The sequence below is a fragment of the Dendrobates tinctorius genome, unplaced genomic scaffold, assembly GCF_039654945.1.
Source record: "Dendrobates tinctorius isolate UK_male_01 unplaced genomic scaffold, ASM3965494v1 ptg000049l, whole genome shotgun sequence".
NCBI lineage: Eukaryota > Metazoa > Chordata > Amphibia > Anura > Dendrobatidae > Dendrobates > Dendrobates tinctorius.
The window spans coordinates 14,863,699-14,887,313 of record NW_027361717.1 but is presented as its reverse complement, the minus strand read 5'-3'; the positions used below and the strand labels follow the sequence as shown (position 1 = coordinate 14,887,313).

Genomic DNA, 23,615 nt, shown 5'->3' with positions numbered 1-23,615 from the left:
CAAAGTCATATAGCATAAAAAAACACACACCCAGAAAAAGTCCTTTAATTGAAAGAGTGACACAGACTCCTTTACCAAGTCTTAATTAAACCATACTCAGCACACACCTATTTCACAGATGCCATTGTCTCCTGCAAGAGAATTATAATAAAAAATAACATTATTCCTCACCTTTCTGCAGAGATGCTGCTAGTCCATTTGTCCTGCAACGGGTCTTTCTCTACTACATCTAAATGGCATGCTGCATGGTTGCATGATGCGACCATACAATCTGTCATCTAGCAGAGACACTGAGCAGCATCTGCTATGGTTGCCCAATGTCTCCCTGTGAACTCCTATTACCTGTCTGACAACACCAAGAGTTTGAGAAAGTTCTCAAGCTCGTGGTGCCATCAGAAAGGTCCTGAGAGTTCACAGCCAATGAACTCACTTCACCTATCTGACATCAGCACAAGTTCCATTAAAAATTTTCCCACGGCACTTGTGCTAATGACAAAACTGTACCGGAGCTGTCAGTGTCCATGTGTGTAATATGTGTGGCAATCGTGTGCTGCCTGTGTGCAGCATCAGTACCACATGGCGGGCGCCAGAGAAGCAGTGGTATAGTAAGCGCTGGTTTCTGATGCCAGGTGTTGAAGACAACTCTTATCATTCTCCCCTGCCTTGCCGGTGATCAGCACGAGCATGGGAGAATGTTGAGAGCTGTATTCAAGTGAGACCAATGACAGCAGGCTTCACCTTTTGGGACTATTACTCCCATCAGCCTACACATGCTGCAGCTAATAACAGTGAGAGCAGGAGCGGCTGATGGGAGCATTCCTCACCCGCCTCCTGTGCTATAAATAAATAAATAAAAAAATAAATGAAAAATAGGCATAGGTTCCCCTGTTTTCTTGATAACCAGTCAGGCAAAAATCACTGATTCTCATCAAAACTCGCAACTCAACTCTCATCAAAAGTCATCACTTATCTCCTATAATAAAACTAAAATATGAAATAAAAATATCCCTCACCTGTCCCTCATTCTGTCCCATGCCATGATCCATGTCTGGGGGATTAATAGTTTTCAACCTGGACGGTGCGAAGATGCGACTGTCCAGGCTGAGAACTGCTCGGGAATGAGCTTCTGTGAGCTCAGCTTCAGTGACAGTGATCTGCAGTGAAGTCACTGAGCTTAACCTGCAAGGAACTCAATGACTTTTTCCAATGGTGCTGAGATCACTTCAGTTCTACCAGGCTGGGAGCACAGCCTCAGTGACCTGCGTTCACAGCAGCACAGAGGTGACATCAACCCCACAAATATAGACCCCACTTGCCACTGCTACAGGAAAAAGGGGAAGAGCGTGGCTAAGTGTCAGAATTGGGCAAGACTCGCCTTTTCTGGGGCAGCTAAAAGCTGTTCTTTTTAGCCTTGGTGGGGAGGTGGGTGCAGTATCAGTAGCGGGTGTGCAGGTGGCTAGTTTGGACCCTGCATTGCTGTGCATATCTGCCAAATAAAACCAGGTACATGTTGAATGATTCATATGTGTGTCACGTTATGTGGTTAAGTTTCATTCTGTTCCAGTGTGCAACAATGTACCTGTGTTTATACATACAAGCTATGTAAATATTCTTATGATAACACCACCAGGTAGCATGATAAACTCAGAGGCAAAAGGTGCCAAATAGCACACAAAAGCTAGAAAAAGCTCAAGCTCCATACTAAACATGAAAATAGGAGGACAAAAGAGCATATAAAATAGCAAAATTTATTAATATCATATCAATATCATAGATTCAAAACAGTAAGATTATAGTACAAAAATACACAGTATAGGATACACAGAAGGAAGGAGAAAATAATGAGGGAAAATGTCCCGGGGCTCAATGTCAGCACAAAAATACTGGTGATTAGGCATATAAAGCCCCCAAATGTAAATAAGGTGCTAGTGTCCCTGAAAAATAACAGTGCAAGTGTGCAAATCAATATTGGGGGTGATAAGACCTATGTGCTATCACAGACGCTGGGCGCCAAGTGAGAAGCAAAAAGGACCCCAAAGGATGGGTAAAATGGACGGGGAGCAACAGGAACAAGCTAGACCGGCTACTCAGGAAGCTGCGGTGCTGGGAAATATGGTACGGGAACATGTCATCAGGAAGGACCAAGGATAGCTCAGGAGAAAGAGTATCCATTACATGTGAAGATTGCTGTCGGTGTCTGTATCTAAACTGGATGAGCTGAGTAAAGTTATGTTGAAAATAAATATGGACTTTGAGAATCTTTGTGTGTTGCTAAAGAATGCTGGAATTCTGCAGTCTGAGGAGATCCCTAATCCACAAAGGTGGGTGCAGTGCACAGCACACGGCAGAATGGACATTGTGTTTACGTACCGGAGCGTCAGATTGTGACGGATCAACAGCCCCACACCATGACTATCACCCTGGCCCCCATTACTTATCCATTGCCTCCTCCTTGGCTATTAATATCTGCCCACAGCTTTCTGCCTAGTCTTTGCTAGTTAGATTTTATAGGGGGACCAAAATCAATTTTTTTCTGAGGTTCCCTTGTAAACTAGCCAGTATTAATAGCCCTGGAAGCTCCAGTGGTATTATTCCCTTCACAGACTGTAAACATCTGCCCCCCGCCCGTCGGTTTTTCCTGTGCTAGTTAAGAAAATTACGTGAGAGCCCACTCCATGTAATATACATCTCTGGCAAAAATTAAGAGACCACTTTCAAATGTTCAGTTTGTCTGATTTTTCTCTTTATAGGTATATTTTTAAGTAAAATGTAAATTGTCAAAATTAAAAATAAAAACAGTACTTTCAGACCACAAATAATGCAAAGAAAACAATTTCATAATCATTTAGAAACAACAATACTAATGTTTTAACTCAGGAAGAGTTCTGAAATCAATATTTTGTGGAATTACCATGATTTTTAAAAACAGCATTTGGGTGAGTGTCCACAGTGCGGATTCATCTGCGGATTTTTCCTCCCGGATTTGCAGGTAAAACTGCAGGTAAAGTGACCTGCTGTTTACCTGTGGATTTTCCTGTGGTTTTCAAACTGCAGGTGTCAAACAGCTGCAGAATCTGCAAAAAGAATTGACATGCTGCGGATTTAAAACCGCAGAAATTCCGCATGGAAAAATCCACAGCATGTGCACTGCGTTTTTTTAATCCCATTGATTTGCATTGTACTGTACAATGCCTGCAGATCTGCAGCGGATCCGCAGAGGCAAATCTGCACCGTGTGCACAATGTGATTTTCTGGATTTGTTTTCTCATTTTGACTCTCATAGTTGTGGTCTACCTATGATGTCAATTATAGGCCTGTTTCATCTTTTTAAGTGGAAGAACTTGCACGATTGGTGGCTGACTAAACACTTTTTTCCCCACTATATGTGTGTCATTGACATCTATATATCTATCTATTCTATGTGTATATATCTATACCATCTATTCTATTCTAACTTGTCACTCTGTGATTTTACTGTACGCGGCACATGAATTCAGTGTCGGACTGGGGTGCCAAGGGCCCACCAGTATTATTGACTTTGGGGGTGCCCATTTTTTACCTGCATACAAATAGTACACTTTTCCTGTACACAAATTTACCTACATGGCCCATGTGTTTGTATTCAATTGATTTCTTGCTTCTGCAAGTTTTGGTGGTCTCTACCCCTCCCTTGTGGGCTATGCACATGTAGAGCCATCTTACACAGCATGTCCACATCGGACATTACCTTTCGGAATCCTGCTCATACATGTACTATTCACATGGTCAAGTTTCAAATACATCTGTTAGGGACTGCTCTAATGGGTATACCTTGAAGTTTGGTAGAGCGGCTTGGTATACATTTTGTGCAAAAAACGTATCAACTAAATACCCTGTTTTGTTGTTTTTACTAGCACTTGCTGTTTACTGTTATATACATTTTTTTACAACAGAGTATTTTTACACGTTTGTTATACTGTGTTTCTCTGTGTTTCAATCTCCAGATTTGTTGAATATTACCTACAGAAATGTGTTGAGATACTTCCATCATTCATTAAGGAAACTACTGATGTACTTAAGATACTAGATTACATACATCTTGTGATGTGGATTCATTGTACACATCTATATACCACGGCCACAGAATGCGAGTAGCCCGGTATTTTCTGAAAATGTCCAATTTTAATCTAAAATTGATTGAATTCATTCTACCTTATTCATTTTTTTCATTTAAACACAACTTTTTAATGTTTTAGGACCGCCCTTTCCTACAGCTACAGCATACATCCATGAGGGTCAACATGTGCACCCTCATATGCTAACCTGTTCCTGAGGCTGTGCAAGAGAGAAGTGGTCCTTAATACACCTAATCATAACCTCACAGTTTCCTGGTCCCATTATATAGATAATGTTTTTTTCATCTGGAAGGGCTCCTCATTGCAATTGGAGGACATCCTTCATCTTCTTAACCAGAATGACTATAATATTAAATTTTGAAATATAGTCAAATTGATCACTAAGTCACCTAATGGCTCTATTAGTGTAGATATCTTCCACAAGACTACATTGGCTAACATTCTTTTACACACCACTTCTTCACGTTTTCCACAACTTAAGCTTTCTATCCAAGATAGAAGTGGGTCGCCCATCCAGGGCTGTGGGGTACTCGGTACTGGGCCAGTCTCTCAGAGGGATTGTCACAGCAGTGGTGACCTGGTCCGTGGCCCTGGGCGCCCATGTAAGAGGGGTTGAGTTGGGAATAAAGTTTATAAGTGATTCGTGACGCCACCTGTGGTGTTCGGCATGGGAGATGTTTAGCCGACGCTGCAGACAGATCCTCTGGGACAGATGGTGTGGTGCAGCAATGATGTGGTAGCCCTCCACACGTAGAGCTGTTGGTCCCAGGGCAGTGTAGTGGAATGTTTAGGAAGAGGGTGCAGTGTTTGGCACAGAGATGTAGCAGTGCTAAGGATGTTGCAGGAAGGAGGCAAGGACACAACAGGGTGCAGTTTCTTTACCTTTACTTGGAAAACGCAGTCCAGGGTCCTGATTACAGCTGGCACAGGATCAGGCTAGCCTGGAAGCAACTCAGGGATCTGTCTATCAGATGGGCTGTGTAGTCTCCTTCCTAGCGCTGGCTTGAGGTACATGCAGTACAGTGTTACTCTGAAGTTCCTCCTTCTTATCTTCTCTTAGAACTACCTCGTACGGCAGACAGCTGTAGCCCTCTATCTCTCTTGGCTCACCCGTCGCTGTTGTGCCTCCGAGTCTTAACTGGGAATAGAGCATTTACAGCTTCCTATTCCTCTGGTTTCTGTTGCAGGACCTTCAGTATCCATACAACTGTGGAGACCAGGCTCCAGATCATGCGCTTTCACTGTGAGGGAGCTCTCTATCCTCAGGTCAACCACCAGCTTCTCTCCACACATCTACACACGTTGCCCTCCTCACACTAACTGACTATTTCCCCTCGTAGCCCTCAGAGCGCACTCCTACCCCAATCCTGGTTCAGAGCTCCCTCTGCTGGCCTGGAATGGGAACTATGTTGCATGTAAATGATTAACTGTCAGAGAGACCCTTCCTTGCTTCCAAGCATGACATCACCCTCCCTGGAGGATGGCAATGCCACTGTGGTGACCATACTCCTGGGGGCGCCACAGAAGGATTTGCTCAGATGATTCCATTTTTAAAAACAAGTCAATGATCTCATTCTTAGGCCGGAGTCACACTGGCGAGGAATACGGCCGAGTGAGAGGTGCTAAAAGCACGCATTAGACACGGACAAATGATTCTCTATGGGGTCACTCGCACCAGGCATATATTTCTCATCTGTATCCTACGCTCCGTGCCAATCGCAGCTAGCTGCGATTGTCAGCGTACTACGCCCGTAGTACGCCAATGCAAGTCTGGGTGCGCAAAAGATACGGATTACACACGGACCACACGTGTGACCTGCGAGCAATATGCAGGTCTTTTGGCTGGTGACAGGAAATGGGCCAATCCATCATCAGAAAGCCTAGACATGCAAATGAGCTCAAAAAGCGCTCCAGACATCCAGGAAGTACGCCTCCACGGAGTACAGCAGCAGCATGGCGTCCACGTACATAAATGTGGAGATGCTCATTGTCCTGGTGCAGGAGCGTCCCGATATATGGGTCCCACGAGATGCAAATTATGCTAACCGGACAATAAAGGAGGCGTCATGGAGGCGCATCTGTCGCCAGATGTACCATGACTTTGGTGACCGACCACGTGATGAGCAGCATAAAATTCGTAAGTGCAACGCTAAACATCATTAACCTTAGCGCGCAAGAAAAAAGGAATCTAGAATCAGCACCCCCCTTCCTGTGCATGTACTTTTAGCCTCATGAGGCCGTTACATTTGGATGTGACAAGTGGCTTCACACAGCCATAATTTGGGGTTAGGCCACAAGCTCCTCATCCTACTAGCCAAACAAATTATTTTAAGTGTAGCTAATGAGACCCTGTGTATCTGCCCAATTACATATGCCACCATGGGTAGAAAGCACACCCCAGAAGGCCCCATGCCTAGACTACTGTTAGAAAATGTGACCTCTCAAATATGTGAATTTGACAATATTTCCTGTCACATTGCAGTGGAAGATGTGATGAAACGCTGGCGAAGCATCCGGGACCAGTTCCGCCGGGAACGCCAGCAACGGTCCAGGAGTGGGGATGCTGGATATGTAGAAAGGAAGTACATATACTATGACCGGCTGTCCTTCCTCGCCCCAATTCTGGATCTGAGACCGTAAGTAGATACCTCACACCACATTACACAAATATATTACACAAATACTTTACAGGGACAAAAATTTTGATGTATTTTTGCCTCTGTTCTATTTCATAACAGAACTTAATCCAAACTTACGGATCGAGGAACGGCCTCAGAGGCAGAGCCCATTATAGATCCTGTAGGGGATGAGGTGGCTGGCCCATCTTCTCCCCCTACAAGAAGGATGGCTGAAGATGAGGCATCACAGGACAACACAATGGCTGGCCTACACACGACACCACCAGGACGGTCTGCTGCTGCCACATCACCCATCCTGGAAGAGCCGGGCAACTTGAGCAGCAGCCCAATTGCCCAGATCAGGTCCTCCCCACAGGCTGCTCTTACATCACGGCGAACAAGAAGAAGGCGCCAGGTCACTATTCAAGAGAGCAGGATCAATGTGGACACAGGGGTGCTCAATTATTTGTCTAGTGTAACTACAGATGATGAGGAGGAGGCCTATGCACGTAGCCTCACCCTTTATCTCCATGCCCTTACCCGTGAGGTCCGGCTCCATATTAGGGGATGTATTCAGATCCTGCTTGATGCAAGCACCCCCCCAATACCCCATATGAGGTTTTTCAATTTCTGGAGAGGTGGCAGCTCTCACTTCGAAATCTAATGCGCATGAGACCATCCACACAGATGCTTGCTCAAGCAGGGTCCGAACAGCCCCTAATACATGGGCCAACACCTCAACCCCGTCCTCCCCCTACCCTACCTTCTATTCCACAGCCCCAAATGTCAGCCTCAAGCCAACCCCACCAATATGGCCACTTGTACCCACCCAGTGTTGGAGGCTGGTCCCAACCTGGTTGGGGACGATCTGGCTATCTTGGTGGGTATGAGCCACATGCCTACCACAGCCAACAAGAAGCCCCTCACCATCATCATTACTCTGGCCAGTATCCCCAACAGTCCCAGGAGGCAGGACAATTCCAGCATCATGGGCAACAGTATGGCCCCACACAGGGCTATGTTGGCCACAGTGTCCAGCAGCACCCACAGGCTGTTCTTCCACGTTCCCCTTCCTCAACCTATGAGGATTTATGATTCTGATGGCGGGAGATGTCCAGTGCGTTTTAACTGGTGCTCCAAATAGAAAGGAAAAAACAGGTGTTCTCCGTCACAAACATTTTGTACATAATTTAACAGAATTCATTTTTAAACAATGTTTTCCAAACATATGAAACAATCCATCATGACAGGCAAGGCTACGTCACGCCTTTCAGACAGATATTACATGTGTGTACAAAAGAGAATATTTCAACGCGCTATACTGTAAAATGAAAGGATGAAAATACACTACTCAGTTGCTAATGCCTAGGAAAGGCGTGCTGGCCTTAGTGAAGTAGTCACCTTTTTTGCTAGGAATTTCTAGAAAAACAATTCAAGGCGACCAGCATTCAGAATATCACGCTCTCTCTATGTCTTAACAAGTAAGTTTTGTTTTTTCATCCTTTCAAGTATAGCATGGTTAAATATTCTCTGTTCTACAGACAGGTAATATCTGTCTGAAAGCTGTGAGGTAGCCTTGCCTGTCATGGTGGAATCTTTCTATGATTGGAAAACATTATGAGGAAATGTGAGTGTTATCTTGTAGCCTTTACTTTGGTGATGGAGCTCACCTTTTTTTGGCAAATCTAGTTTAATCTTGTCATGCAGCAATGTTGTTATTGCCTAATCTTTTTTTGTGTTTTGTTATGTAATGTTACTTTTCAAAAAAGTTAAAGAAGGCACAATGGGTCATTTTGCCCATTGCCAAAATGTTCTTATGGCAATATTATGTTTGCCTTTAAGCAAACCAAAAAAAAAAAGGCAAAACTAAAAATTTGTCTACTCTAGTTATCGTCTCTGTGTGATTTTTCACAATCCCTCACAACATACTAACAGACACAAACCAATGCAATGAAACACTCATAGAATCATAAGCGCTTGAGTAATGTATATTTAGACACAATTAAAGAAACAAATTATAACATAGACACAGCATGCTCTTGCCAAGAAGTTGCCCCCTCAGGTGAGATAAAGTAATTAGTGAAAATATCACGCACTTTTAGGCCAGAGAGCGGTCTACGTTGAGGGTTCATAGGTGGTCTCACCCTGCGCACATTGTCCGGCCTACGCACAACACCATCAGAGGAGGAACAATCATGTATCCTGGTGAAGTTATGCAGAACAACACAGGCTTTCACAACTTCATTCACATTTTGCTCACTCAACTGAATGGCAGACTGGAGTACCCGCCATTTGGCACAAAGAATCCCAAAGGAACACTTCACCAGTCGCCGAGCACGTGATAGGCGCAAGTTAAAAATTCTGCGCCTGTGGTCAAGGTTGCGCCGGGGATATGGCCTCATGACATTGCGCGATAACTGAAAGGCCTCATCTGCCACAAGGACATAAGGGACTGATTCTTCAGGGGAGCCTGGTAGCTGGCGTGGTGGTGGTAGATCCAACTGGTTGGTGCGTAGCCGCCGAGCCATTATGGAAGTATTGAAGACTCTAGAGTCTCCCGTCCTTCCATAGGCCCCAATGTCAACAATTATAAACTTGTATTGAGGGTCTACCAGAGCCAACAATACAACAGAAAAGTATTGCTTATAATTGAAGAATTGGGAGCCAGAGTTCGGCGGCTTACGCACCCTGATATGTTTGCCATCCAGGGCCCCAATACAATTTGGAAACTGGCAGTCCTCCTCAAAGTCCCTTGATATCCTTAACCAGTCTTCCATCCTGGGCTCGGGCATGACCACTTGATGGAGTCTTGTCCAGATTTCTGTACATGTAGACCTCACTATGCCGGAAATGGTTGACTTTCCAATGAGAAACTCATGGTGGAGGGCGGCATAAGACAGGCCAGTGGACAGGAAGCTGTAGAAAAACAGAAATTGTTAAGTTTGGAATGCCTAAAGTTAAAAAAAATCAGTTACATGCCGACCAAACTTGGTAGGAATTGAGATAGAATAACACACACATATTTGGTGGCACAATGACTAAGTGATATGCAGGACATATTAGATCTAACATAACATTCTGGTGTGTAAGTTGAAACATATTTGGAGTAAGATGAGGGCATTAAACTTTGTCCAAGAAGGCCAAAAAACATAATTTGGCACACACATTATGAACATAGAGAATATGGTTGTGTAGTACATACCGTATTGTGAGTAGAAGTCGCTCCTCTGCAGATATGGCTTTGCGCATCCTTGTCTCCTGAAAGGTGATCCCAGGGCGCACTGTCTCCAAGAGCCGATCAAATGTGGAAATGCTCATGCGACAGTACTGGTAAAATTTCTCCGGATGCTCCCGCAGAGAAGAATAGAGGCGGTGAAAATGACCTCTTGTGAGTCGTTGCCTCAAAAGTGGATGGACCCACATGCGTCTCCTCCTCCGCAGATCCACTATCACTGGGTATGGTTGCCCAAAGCGCTGTGACAAAAGCCAGGTAAAGAGAACCTGCTCAGTTGTATTGAATCTCAGACCCTCTGCCATGTTGCACAAAGAACACCAACACACCTCGTGAAAGCAAGGTGACAAATGGACAGAATGGAGGCAGCCACCTGTTTCTGAGTGTATAAATAGGGTGCAGGCTAATGATTTCAATTGTTTGTAGGCCTCAAAACCATTAAATGTCCATTTTGCAAGGCTGCGAGAAAATCTCGCTATACGGATTGCATACGGATGCCACACGGATTACATACGGATGCAGACATGCGCAAAATACGTGACCTCACCTTGCTTACGGATGACCTATGGAGCACTATTTAAGGGTCATTCATCCGTATTACGCATGTAAACTACGGACCGTATTTTGCGCAGGTTAGTGTGACTCCAGCCTTAGATTTGAAAACTGAGGTTAAAACCATGGAGACATTAGAAATGGATTCCTTAGAGCAGCTACAGTATCTCAAACTGACAGTCACTCCTAGCTGGCAATAATAACAAAAAAAAGAAAAAAATCAGCATCTGATCTTAAACCTTGGCTCATTACTACCTTTAACTCTAACTAGCTGTCCATTAAAAATGACCTCTCCAAGTATGGAGGGGGAAATATGTGAGTAGACAGTATAAGGAGGGAGGGGGTAAATGTTTGAGGGGAATAGTGTGATGAGTAATTTTGGTGGAGAAAAGTGGGAAGGGGCACAGAATAGAGGCTGGGAAGTGGGGGGGCAGTATAGTGAGGAGGCAAGATGGGAGGACAGTGTGGGGACGCAATAAAAAGGTGATAGTATGCCGAACAGGAGGGGAGTATGATGAAGGGACTGGGCACTGGGACTGGGCACTATAGTGGTGACACAGTGTTAGAGGACAGAACAGAAGGCCTAGTATGGAAGAGGGCAGTGTGGATGCCATGTATCACAGGAGGGACAGTGTGGTGTCATATTTTGTGCAGTGAACACAGTGAGGGGAAATTATTTATTCAGGGGAAAATGTATGGCGATATTTTTATTCAGAAGCATTATAATCATGCTGCAATTTTTAAGGTCACCAGGTCAAGATATGCTGCAGTAGATCGGGGAAGATGGAAGTTTGCAGAAATGAGCTGTGGGCATGAAAAGTCATCATTGCGTCTGAACAAGATGAAGAAGAAAATAGATTGACTCCAATCAGACAAAATACCATCTATAACGATGTACCATATATACTCGTGTATAAGCCGAGATTTTCAGCACAATTTTTTGTGCTGAAAATACCCCCCCTCGGCTTAAACACGAGTCATTGTGCAGAAAACCAGTGGGGGAGGGGGAGCAGCGGCAAGCGCCAGTGGCTGGGACATCATACTCACCCTCCTCGGGCCATCGATGAACATCCCTGCATCCTCCATTGTCCCAGGGCCAGCAGCTTCTTCCTGTGTTGAGCAGTCACATGGTACCGCTCATTACGGTAATGAATATGGACGCAACTCCACTCCCATAGGCGTGGAGGCTTATTCATTACCTTAATGAGCGGTACCATATGACCGCTCAAAACAGGCAGAAGCTGCCAGCCCTTGGACAACGGAGGATGCAGGGACATTCAGTGATGGCGCGAGGAGGGTGAGTATGATGGAGGAGGACTGGGGGAGCAATGAGGAGGATGGGGGAGCACTTAGGATGGGGGAAGTACTGAGGAGGATGAGGGAAGCACTGAGGATCCTGGAGGAGGACGGGGAAGCACTGAGGGGCATGGGGAAGCACTGAGTTGGAAGGGGGAAGCACTGAGGAGCATGGAGGAGGATGGGAAAGCACTGAGGAGGATGGGGGAAGCACTGAGGAGGGCGGGGTAAGCACTGAGGAGGACGGAGAAGTACTGAGCAGAATGGAGGATGACAGGGGAAGCACTGAGGAGGATGGGGGAAGCACTGAGGAGAATGGGGAAGCACTGAGGAGGACGAGTGAAGCACTGAGGAGGACTGGGAAGCACTGAGGAGGACAGGGGAAGCACTGAGGAGGATGGGGAAGCACAGAGGTGGATGGGGTAAGCACTGAGGAGGACAGGAAGCACTGAGGAGGATGGGGAAGCACAAAGGACGACGGGGAACACTGATGAGCATGGAGGAGGGTGGGGGAGCAAACAGGAGGACAGAGGAGGATGGGGGAGCACTGAGGAGGATGGGGGAGCACAGGGAGGACAGGGAGCTGAGCCATACATAGAAGGATGGGATGGGGAAGCCGAGCCATGCATACTGGGAGGGGGGAGAGCCACACAGAGCAGGACAGGGATAAGGGGACAATGCATACCTGGCTTATACTGGGGTCAAAAAGCTTACCCAGTTTCCCGTGGCAAAATAAGGTGCCACGGCTTATGCTCGAGTATATACGGTAAATGTTTATTTGTGATACTGACTAACTTTCATCAGTACAGTAGTTTCTGTGTGATGTGATGATGAGTGATAAAAACTTCCAGCATCACTCTACCATTCTTAAGGACTTACTGGAAGTTTTAGGTTCATGTGATACAATTGTATGTAGGACTGACCTCACATTAACATTAACTGCTGTGCTAAGCTTGGTGATGTACTCATGTACTTATGACGATTCTGGTGATATTTTCTTTTACTGGTGGTGGTTCTGGTGATATATTTATGAACTGCTGGTGGCTCTTGTAATGTATTCTTGAGGTGTTATTGGTTCTGATCCTGTACTTATATAACAAACAATACATAACTTAAAAGATTATGTGATATACATGGTCATGTTAATAAAGTATTGTGATGTCTGACAAGCTAAGGGTTGCTAAATTGGTATTAGTGTTAGATTGTTGTCCAAGTTTGTGATGAGTGTGTAGTCATTCTATGTAACTGTAGACAAGTATGTTAATAGAGCGCACCACCAATATTGGACAATGTAAATGCTAAAAGGGTGCTACATAATGTGGTGGGACCATCATAATAAAGAAAGCAGAAAAGCGACTACAAGATAATGTGCACACCTAGCATATCATGAAAACATAAAAATATTTTATTGAAACAAAATAGACTGATATATAATTTTTTTTAAAAAAGTTGCCCCCGCCAACAACAAAATGACCATGTAAATACATAAGTAAAATGGAGTACTCCACACAGGATACATGAATCATTAGAAAGTCCAAATATGCATACAAGAAGCCACCAGTCAGATCAAACATTGTGTGTATACCTAATAAACGGTGGACCAAGCCAACGCTAGAAGAATGGCACTTGTATAGAAACAAGAGCTAGGCATCCCTTACCAAACACAGAAAAATCAGCCATGACGGTAGCAACAGTAATGCAGTAAAAATATCAGGTTATAAAGTAAAAGGGAAAATAGTAGGACTAAGATACAGGCCTGGCATCAATGTATATGGTAAGCATAGCCCGTGCAAGTTACCACAAGAAGCAGTAATGTGGGTGAATGCACAAACACAGAGGAAAAGTATCCTAACTCACTACAAGGCCCTTGCCTCAAAGGAAAAAAATAAAATTAACAAGGAATAAAGCAAGAGGTTTGGACAAGGCGAAAGGTGTACCTGCAGGTACTATGATATGGAAGTCATAGGGCTGAGGAGAGACTACCCTGTAGAGCATGGTGAGGCAGGGACCAGACCTTGGACTTTATAATAAGGCTATGTGCACACGCTGTGGTTTTTGCTGCGGATCCGCTGCGGATCTGCAGCAGTTCTGCTGACAGTGTACAGTAGCATGTAAGTCTATGTGATTTACAATCTGCTGTGCACATGCTGCGGATTTTCAACTGCGGAATAGCTGCGGTTTTGAATCCGCATAAAGAAATGACAAATTTACTTTTTTTCTGCGGATTCTTTTGTGGTTTACCATCTCCTCCATTGTAGAGGTGATAAACCACAGGGGAAAACCGCAGGCCAAACCGCAGGTCATTTTACCTGCAGTTCCGCAGATACAAATCCGCAGACCAATCTGCAGCGTGTGCACATAGCCTAAGAGATTTTTATGACACCAGCATTACTGTTGCTGCTGTCATGGCTGTTTTTTCTATGTGTTTGGTAATGCATGCCAAGCTTTTGTTTCTTTACAAGTGCCATCCTTCTATTGTTGAGTTGGCCACATTTCTCTATCTTATGGTCCACCACTCATAATATATACACCCAATATTTGATCTAACAGATGTCTTCTTGCATGCATATTTGGACTTTAGGATGATTCAGGTATCCTGTAAGGATTACTTTATTTTACTTAAGTATTTACAGACTAATTTTAGTTGTGGTGGGGTTGCTGTTTTTTTTTTTTTTTTTTTTAAGTTTTATATGTCTGTCCATTTTGTCTCAATAAAATGTTTATATATTTTCTTATTACTCTAGGTGTGCACATTACCTTGTAGTCTTTTTCCTCTTCCTTATTCTTTGTAACTGTAGACTTTTGAATTTTCACAGCAAACGCACTGCATGCTGTCAGGTTTCTCTAGTGCCAATGGGTCGCCCCGTCCCAGGCTTCACCCAGGGCTGTCGGGTACTCGGTACCGGGCCGGTGTCAGGGGGAGATGTGTCACAGCCGCGGTGACCCGGTCTGTGGCCCTGGGCGCCCAATATCAATGGCGGGTGATGTTTGTAATGTAGTTTATATGGAAAGTTTGTGACGCCACCCGTGGTGTTTGTCAAGTAAGATGTTAAGCCAACGCTGCTTGCAGATCCACTGGGACTGATGGTGTGATGCAGCAAAGATGGTGTAGCTCCCCACAGGTGGAGCTGTAGTCCCAGGGCAGTGTAGGCGCTATGGATGAGGATAGGTGCAGGACGGTGTGGATGCTGGTACCCAGATGTAGCAGTGCTGAAGGTGTTAGTGACGAATGAATGGAGGACACCAGAGCTTGCAGTTTCAAAGCTTTACTTACAGTTCGTGGTGCACACTGGTGCCTGCCTCCGTGCCGTGTCCTCCGGGGTAGAGACTCAATCAACCTCCCGGGCAAGTCAGGGCTCTCCTCTCCAACACTCCGCCAACATGTGCCTTTCCTGAACGACTCCTCTATTGCGCCTTTTAGTGTGAAGAACTCCAGTACCGTGGTTCCCTGAAGTTCCTCCTGTCAGATGTTCCTAACAACTCTACTTGTATGACAGACAGCTGTAGCCTGCTTCGGGGACTCCCTTCTCCTGAATCCCGGCTCTCTATTCGGTTGCTGTTGTGTCCCAAGTCTTTGATGGGAGTAGTGCATTTACAGTCAACTACTCCACCGGTGTCTGCTGCAGAACCATAAGTGTCCATACAGCCTCGGGGACCGGGCCCCGGCCTTGCGCTGAGAACCTATAGGCAGGGTTCCTATCCAACCCACTTCTCCTCTCTGTTCTCCTACTCCTTCGGTCCGCGCTGTTCCTTCTCTCTCTTATGGAAGCTTAGGTTGCAGTTCTACGTCTCTCCATCTTTCTTACTTTCTTTTGCCAGCTGGCTCAGGTCACTGAGGCAGCTGCAGCACTGCTTCCTCCATCCCTTCTTCCAGGGATTCCCACTCCTCACTGAGTGGCTTCCTACTCTGCCGACCTTCTGTCAGACTGGACCTGAACTCAAACTCTAAACTTTCCCACTCTTTTATATGAATCTCAACTCCACCCACCTCCCAGCACATCTCGTGTTACGACGCAAGGAATCACCTGAGGTGCTCTGCTACCCTCTAAGCATGAGCCGCAATGTGATCAGTGCTGAACTATCCTGTGTGTGGGATGCAGGTGTTGGAGTGTGGAAAGGAGCTCCCAACTTACCAGGATGGTGGGGCACTACACCTTAGGAGAAGGTGCAGTACCTCTGTGGCGACTGAGCCTCAGGGGTGCCACACCAACAGTGAAAGTGGGAGGTCATGTAACCTGCAATTTGCATATATGCAGTCATGTGTCATGCGCTGCTTACATGCATAAATCAGCTGCTGTCATCAGAACAGGATGCTGCAAGGGAGCTCAAGGAAGGTAAGTAGAATGGTTTATGTTTTTTTTTCATATTTTTCTGATGGTTGTCATGTATACCAGGATAGGGAAGAAGGGACCATGCATATTAGAATAGGGATGAGGGGGCCATGCATACCAGAATGGGGATGAGGGGACCGTGCATACCAGAATAGGGATGAGGGGGCCATGCATACCAGAAGGGGATTGAGGGGACCATGCATACAAAAAGGGGATTGAGGGGACCATGCATACCAGAATGGGAATGAAGGGGACATGCATATCAAGATAGTTACAAGGGGGCTATGCATACCATAATAAGGATGAGGGGGCCATACAGAGATAGGAGATATTAGTACATAATTTTCCACATTTTTGCTCCAATTTTTTTATTCTATTTTCCTCCTTTAAAACCTAGGTCTTATGGTCTGGTGTGTCTTATAGTCAGAAAAATATGATAAGTGATCACATAACAACTATTCAAACTGCTTGAGTGGGGGAGAGGTGAGGGTGGTGCCAAATTGAATTTTTGCCCTGGGTGCTAGAAAATCTAGATACACCTGATTTGTTTAGTTCATTGAATTGATAATGTATATAACATTGTAATAAATAATTTACAAAGCAATTGTTCCCTAAAGAGGGAATGGGAGTGCAATGGTACTCTTGTTTTTACCTCTTTCTATCCATCATAATGTTTTATCTGCTGGAAATCTAGGTTAATCATGAGCCAGATTAATTTCAGCCTCCTCTTAATTAATTACTTCAACAGGGCCCAAGAGGGTGACATTATAATTCATAGGATCGCACATGGGAGACAACTTAATGTATAGGGGCCCAAATAGGTATCATTTTAACATATGTGGGCCAAAGATGGGGACATTATATAATATGGATGTCAAAGAGCGGACATATCAGGGCCAAAGATGGAGACATTTTACTATATGGAGACCAAAGAGGGGACATTCTACATCATGGGGGCCTATTATCAATAAATTGTGATCTTGAATGAGACCCATTAAAGTATGAAGGAATTTTATTAATGTTTGGGGCCTTAATGGGGGACATTAACAATGATCCTATTGCTACCCCATACATTAAAAATGCCCCCATTGTAGCCCCATACACAAAAATGCTCCTCTTGTACCTCCATACATTAATAATTCTGCAATTGTGACTTATACTTTACCAATGCTCCAATTTTAGTTCCATAAATGAATGTTGTCCCTCTTGTAGCCTCATACATTAAGAATTACCTATATACACTATACAGATCTCCTGTGTACAGTTCTGGCAAAAATTAAGACACCACTGCAAAATTTTCAGTTTGTCTGATTTTTCTCTTTATAGGTATATTTTTGAGTACAATGTAAATTGCTCTTTTATTCTATAAACTACTGACAACATGTCTCTGAATTTCCAAGCACTAAATGTTGTATTTATTTTCAGAAAATGAGAAATGGTCAAAATAACAAAAAAATGCAGTGCTTGCAGACCTCAAATAATGTTACATCTAGTCCCCCATAGTCTTATGAAGGGCACAAGAAGAGATCCCACAATCGTGAATAAATTTAAAAGGTGTATATTTTATTAGAAAAATTTCAAAAAACAGAGTATACAGACAGCAAGATAGCCATGACAGGGGACACCAGATCACAAATGTAAAGCAGCTATAATATAATGAATATGGTGCAATACGTCTATTCACAATTCCACATGCAATACAGGGATCCTGAAAGAAACTTCACTGACAACACTGGGATCCTAAATAAATAAGAATTATCCCCTGGCACAGTGGCTGTAATGAAGGTTAATCCCACAGGATATGCTGCATAAATTATGAGCACCATATACAGTGGGGAAAAAAAGTATTTAGTCAGTCAGCAATAGTGCAAGTTCCACCACTTAAAAAGATGAGAGGCGTCTGTAATTTACATCATAGATAGACCTCAACTATGGGAGACAAACTGAGAAAAAAAAATCCAGAAAATCACATTGTCTGTTTTTGTTTCATTTTATTTGCATATTATGGTGGAAAATAAGTATTTGGTCAGAAACAAGCAATCAAGATTTCTGGCTCTCACAGACCTGTAACTTCTTCTTTAAGAGTCTCCTCTTTCCTCCACTCATTACCTGTAGTAATGGCACCTGTTTAAACTTGTTATCAGTATAAAAAGACACCTGTGCACACCCTCAAACAGTCTGACTCCAAACTCCACTATGGTGAAGACCAAAGAGCTGTCAAAGGACACCAGAAACAAAATTGTAGCCCTGCACCAGGCTGGGAAGACTGAATCTGCAATAGCCAACCAGCTTGGAGTGAAGAAATCAACTGTGGGAGCAATAATTAGAAAATGGAAGACATACAAGACCACTGATAATCTCCCTCGATCTGGTGCTCCACGCAAAATCCCACCCCGTGGGGTCAGAATGATCACAAGAACGGTGAGCAAAAATCCCAGAACCACGCGGGGGGACCTAGTGAATGAACTGCAGAGAGCTGGGACCAATGTAACAAGGCTTACCATAAGTAACACACTACGCCACCATGGACTCAGATCCTGCAGTGCCAGACGTGTCCCACTGCTTAAGCCTGTACATGTCTGGGCCCGTCTGAAGTTTGCCTGAGAGCATTTGGATGATCCAGAGGAGTTTTGGGAGAATGTCCTATGGTCTGATGAAACCAAACTGGATCTGTTTGGTAGAAACACAACTTGTCGTGTTTGGAGGAAAAAGAATACTGAGTTGCATCCATCAAACACCATACCTACTGTAAAGCATGGTGGTGGAAACATCATGCTTTGGGGCTGTTTCTCTGCAAAGGGGCCAGGACGACTGATCCGGGTACATGAAAGAATGAATGGGGCCATGTATCGTGAGATTTTGAGTGCATACCTCCTTCCATCAGCAAGGGCATTGAAGATGAAACGTGGCTGGGTCTTTCAACATGACAATGATCCAAAGCACACCACCAGGGCAACGAAGGAGTGGCTTCGTAAGAAGCATTTCAAGGTCCTGGAGTGGCCTAGCCAGTCTCCAGATCTCAACACTATAGAAAACCTTTGGAGGGAGTTGAAAGTCCGTGTTGCCAAGCGAAAAGCCAAAAACATCACTGCTCTAGAGGAGATCTGCATGGAGGAATGGGCCAACATACCAACAACAGTGTGTGACAACCTTGTGAAGACTTACAGAAAACGTTTGACCTCTGTCATTGCCAACAAAGGATATATCACAAAGTATTGAGATGAAATTTTGTTTCTGACCAAATACTTATTTTCCACCATAATATGCAAATAAAATGAAAAAAAAACAGACAATGTGATTTTCTGGATTTTTTTTTCTCAGTTTGTCTCCCATAGTTGAGGTCTACCTATGATGTAAATTACAGACGCCTCTCATCTTTTTAAGTGGTGGAACTTGCACTATTGCTGACTGACTAAATACTTTTTTTCCCCACTGTATGTGCAAAATGCAGCTCATATAGTACAAACAGGCCTTACAATTCACCCATACAAATAGATAAGCCCCAAGACTGTGGAACATAAAAGTCAATCGGTGGGTGCAGCGGTAAACAGGTAGAGGATAGAGTTAAATAACTACCTGTAGCACTGTGTCTCCAAGTGTCCCCTCACCCCGACGCGCGTTTTGTCGCCAGCTTCAACACGCCCCCGGAAGAAGCTGCCGGCGAAATGCGCGTTGAGGTGACACTTGGAGACACAGTGCTACAGATAGTTATTTAACTCTATCCTATACCTGTTTACCGCTGCACCCACTGATTGACTCTTACGTTCTACACTCTTGGGGCTTATCTATTTGTATGGGTGAATTGTAAGTCCTGTTTGTACTATATGAGCTGCATTTTGCACATATATGGTGCCAAGGGATTATTCTTATTTATTTAGGATCCCAGTATTGTCAGTGAAGTTTCTTTCAGGATCCCTGTATTGTATGTGGAACTGTGAATAGACGTATTGCACCATATTCATTATGCTATAGCTGCTTTACATTTGTGATCTGGTGTCCCTTGTCATGGCTATCTTGCTGTCTGTATACTCTGTTTTTAGAGATGTTTCTAATAAAATATACACCTTTTAAATTTATTCACGATTGTGGGATCTCTTCTTGTGCCCTTCATAAGACTATGGGGGACTAGTTGTAACATATGATTCACGTGCCCTATGTATTTTTTGGACTCTTTTGGTTGATATATTAGACCTCAAATAATGCTAAGAAAACAAGTTCATAATCATTTAGAAACAACAATACTAATACTTTAACTCAGGAAGAGTTCAGAAATCAATATTTTGTGGAATAACCATGATTTTTAATCACAGATTTCATGCATCTTGGCATGCTTTCCACCAGTCTTTCAAACTGCTTTTGGATGACCATATGCCACTCCTGGTACCAACATTTAAGCAGTTTTTTGCTTGATGGCTTGTGACTCTCTAGCTTCCGCTTGATTACATTCCAGAGGTTTTCAATGGGGTTCAGGTCTGGAGATTGGGCTGGCCATGACAGCGATTTGATATGGTGGTCCTTCATCCACACATTGATTGACCTAGCTGTGTGGTAGGGTGCATTGTTCTGATGGAAAAACCAGTCCTCAGAGTTGCGGAACATTGCCTGAGCAAAAGGAATCAACTGTTTTTCCAGGATAACCTTGTATGTGGCTTGATTCATACGTCCTTTGCAAAGATCAACCTGCCCAATTCCATCCTTGCTGAAACGTCCCCAGATCATCACCGATCCTTCACCAAATTTCATTCACAGTAGGTGCAATACACTGTGGCTTGTACGCCTCTATAGGTCTCCGTCTAACCATTAGACAACCAGGTGTTGGGCAAAGCTGAAAATTAGACTCATCAGAGAAGATTACCTTTCTCCAGTCCTCTATGGTCCAATCCTTATGGTCTTTGGTAAGCTTCAGCCTGGCTCGCCTTTGATTCTCATTGATGAAAGGCTTTTTTCTACTTTTACATGACTTGAGCCTTGATTGGAATTCAACTGACACTGGAATGGAATGGCTGTCAGACATGTAGAGAAGCTGATTTTTATAAAACTGGACAGCAGTCTCTTAATTTTTGCCAGAGCTGTATAATATCATTGGTGATTACTGTATTACCTATACACTTATGCTATATATTATTTACTATCTATAGAATTCATATGTATAATGTTACTGGTAATCACTTTATTACCTCATACACAAACATTGTATACTATATCCAGAGCTCAGATGTATAATTTCACTGATGATGACTGTATTACTATATACACTACTATATTATATTACACTATACTAAACACTTTCCATATACTATCTGCAGTGCTCCTGTGTGTAACATTAACGGTGATCATTGTATTACCTGTGCACTTATGCTATACACTGTGTACTATCTACAGAGCTCCTGTGTTTGATGTCACTGTTAAACTCTGAATTAACTGTAAACTTACACTACATACTATCTACAGAGCTTCTTAATGAGATCTCACAGGTGATCACTATATTACCTGAACACCTACACTATATACTATCCACAGAGTTCCTTTGTATAATGTCTTTGGTGATCACTGTATTACCTAAACACTAACACTATACATTACATGCTATCTACAGAGCTCCTATGTATAATGTCATGATTGTAGTACCTACAGTGGGTATGGAAAGTATTCAGACCCCTTTAAATTTTCCACTCTTTGTTTCATTCCAGCCATTTGGTAAATTCAAAAAAAGTTATTTTTTTCTCATTAATGTACACTCTGCACTCCAGAGTGTGCTTAGAATTATCACTAAAAAGTTCTATCTTCATCTCATCAGACCAGAGAATCTTATTTCTCATAGTGTGGGAGTCCTTCATGTGTATTTTTTTTAGCAAACTCTATGTGGGCTTTCATATGTCTGGCACTGAGGAGAGGCTTCCATCAGGCCACTCTGCCATAGAGGCCCAATTGGTGGAGGACTGCAGTGATAGTTGACTTTGCGGAACTTTCACCCATCTCCCTACTGCATCTATGGAGCTCAGCCATAGTGATCTTGGAGTTTTTCTTTGCCTCTCTCACCAAGGCTCTTCTCCCACAATTGCTCAGCTTGGCTGGACCGCCAGGTCTAGGAAGACTTCTGGTGGTCTTAAACTTCTTCCATTTAAGGATTATGGAGGCCACTGTGCTCTTTGGAAGCTTGAGTACAGCAGAAATTCTTTTGTAACCTTGGCCAGATCTGTGCCTTGCCATAATTCTGTCTCTGAGCTCCTTGGCCAGTTCCTTTGACCTCATGATTCTCATTTGGTGTGACATGCACTGTGAGGTCTTATATAGACAGGTGTGTGCCTTTACAAATCAAGTCCTATCAGTTTAATTATACACAACTGGACTCCAATGAAGGAGTATAACCATCTGAAGGAGGATCACAATGAAATGGACAGCATGTGACTTAAATATGAGTGTCTGAGCAAAGTGGTTGTGTAGGTAGGGTGACCGACAGGGGCGGTGACCCGCTTCTTGCCACAGACAGACACGAGACGGAGACAGAATTTGTGTTCAACAGGTCCGCTTTTATTGGCTGTCCTCCTGACGACCACAGCAATACACCACAGCAGCTTCACACTTCTTCGTACACAGGCCCGGGTACCTTCACTCTCTTTTCCTGTAGTCGTGACGTCCTCTGTGGTTCTTTTCACTGTGGCTGCCCTAGGCCTATCGACCACAGCGCTTCACCAATCTGAGTACGTCGTCCGTTTGGTACCCCCAGGTCGTCTCCCTCTGTGGCTTATATCGTGTGGGCCACCCCCCGTGACCGTCTCAACTGTCAGTCCCCTACGGAACCTCTTCTCCATCCTCTCTCCTCAGCAGAGCCTCCTATCTCTTGCGCTCCCCTCACTTACTGACTTTTCCAGAACCTTCCCTCAGCCTTTTATCCGTCCCATTCTGGTAACCCCACCCACCATGACTTGACAGTTTCTTCAACCAATGGCAGTTATTCAGTCCCATCCCTTCACTCTCCACTGCCCTCTAATGGTCAAGCTACAATACTAGACTCTTTCTCTTTATCTCCAACTGTTTCCCATCTTTCACTCTAACAGTCCACCCACAATACACTACACCTCTGCCTCTCCACTGCAAACAGGTACGCCCGTCAATCCACCTTCCCTACATTTGAATACTTATGACCATGTGATATTTCAGTTTTTCTTTTTTAATACATTTTTAAAAATGTCTACATTTCTGTTTTTTTTTCAGTCAAGATGGGGTGCAGAGTGTACATTAATGAGAAAGAAAATGAACTTTTTTGAATTTACCAAATGGCAGCAATGAAACAAAGAGTGAAAAATTTAAATTGGTCTGAATGCTTTCCGTACCCACTGTATATCATTACACTACAAACTTTCTACAGGGCTCCTGTGCATAAATATCACTGGTAATAATATTAATGTGGTGGTAATATGTGGTCTGGCCATGATCTTGCAATATTTTGCCAATGTATATGGTATGTAAG

At 43.9% G+C, this 23,615-nt stretch overlaps 1 protein-coding gene across 1 annotated transcript in view; it reads right to left on the bottom strand.

Annotated features, from left to right (window-relative positions):
• Nucleotides 1-23,615, bottom strand: part of LOC141091125 (alpha-1,4-N-acetylglucosaminyltransferase-like) — a 146,458-nt gene that overhangs the window by 25,069 nt on the left and 97,774 nt on the right. The gene's annotated exons all lie outside the window — the stretch shown is intronic.